We start from the raw sequence: 1,497 nt of genomic DNA, 5'->3' as shown, positions 1-1,497 counted from the left end.
GCACCTGTGTGTTTGCTTTGGCGTCTCAGGGACCCCAGCAGCCGGGGCGAGCGCCACCCCCAGCGCCCTGGGTGGGACGTCCCAGGCGGGGCCAGCGGCAGCGTGGGTCGGGGGCCACAGAACCAACCGGGGGTCCTGCTGAGAGGGCGGCGCCAGGGGCAACGAGAGCGGACCCCTCGCGGGCGGGTCGACCTGTGGCCTCAGTGGCCTCCGGGACCCTCTGACTTGGGTGTCAGCGGCGCGGTCAGCCACGCAGCCAAGGACAGCGGGGAGACCCGCGGGCGCCGCCAGGTGACTCTTGGGGGGCTGTGTCCCCTCCCAGGGGCCGGGGCTGACCCCACACCGAGCGGTAGAGGGAGCCGCAGGAACAGCTCAGGGTGCCCCTGCCTGGGCTGAGCCGGCCCGGGGGAGCCCCCACCCCACCCAGAAGCCCCCTGAGCCGGACGAGCCTCTGGGCCTGCAGGCGCCTCTGCTTCCCGCGCCACGCCCTGTCCGCAGCTCCCCGGGGGGCGCCAGCATTTGGGGCGGCTCTGGGTGGGTCTGGAGCACGCCTTGGGGGGTCAGGTGGGCGGCTGCCCCCAGGCCAGGGCTCTGGCCCCAGATGCACTTGGCTCTGCTCAGAAGCTGCCCCTTCCTCCACGTTTTGGGGTGTCCTCGTTGCCATGGTAGCAGGCGGGGTGCAGGTGAGCTCCCGTGGGCTGCACGGGCGAAGCGCTCCTGGAGCTGCGAGGCTCCAGCTCTGGACGCAGGCGGGGGCAGCATCGGGCTCCTCTTCCACAGCTGTGACGCGGAAAATTTAAGAGTGCGCACTTGAGCGCGGCCAGTGGGAAGGGTTTACTGGGAAATGGGAAAGGACCGGCGCGCTGAGAAACGGGCGAGAGGGACGGGACGCCGGGGTTGGTGCAGGCTCCTCCGGCAGAGCGCGCCGCCGAGGGGTCACCTTGTAACTGGAGATGGGGCCTCCCCTTGATGCCCGGGGGGCCCAGCGGTTACTGGTCACCCCACAACGGTGCCGGCCAAGGCGAGGCTGTTTGGAATATCGGGGCCCAGGGGAGGACTCGGGAGAGAAACAGGGTCCTTGGGGCGAACGCCAGCCCTCGGTGGCCCGGCAGCCACGCTCACGGCCGCCGTGCGCTGTCCCCTCGTCTCCCAGCCAGCCTGCCTCAGTGCCCGGCCCCCGGGCCCGCTCGCCTGGCCACGTCGGAACCGTGGGATAAATGCATTTAAGAAAGCAGGCATCAGCCCGTGGCTGGGGGGAGTTACTTTTGGGGCAAAGAGACGACTTAGCGGTGACCTGCACTCCTGCGCCTCCGCCCCAGCCCCCTTCCATCCTGCGGCCGGGCTTGGGGTCCCCCGTGGTACGTGTCGGGCTCCCCAGGACACCTAGACAGAGGCCAGCTGGAGCCACGCTCACTCCCGCTGACGCTGACCTGCCCCACACGGGCAGGGGCCTGCCGCCGTCCCCACACGGGGCGGCCTCTGTGGCCTCTGCACGGC

The sequence above is a fragment of the Dasypus novemcinctus genome, chromosome 21 (assembly GCF_030445035.2).
Source record: "Dasypus novemcinctus isolate mDasNov1 chromosome 21, mDasNov1.1.hap2, whole genome shotgun sequence".
NCBI classification, from domain to species: Eukaryota; Metazoa; Chordata; class Mammalia; order Cingulata; family Dasypodidae; genus Dasypus; species Dasypus novemcinctus.
Note: the sequence above shows the minus strand (reverse complement) of the source record.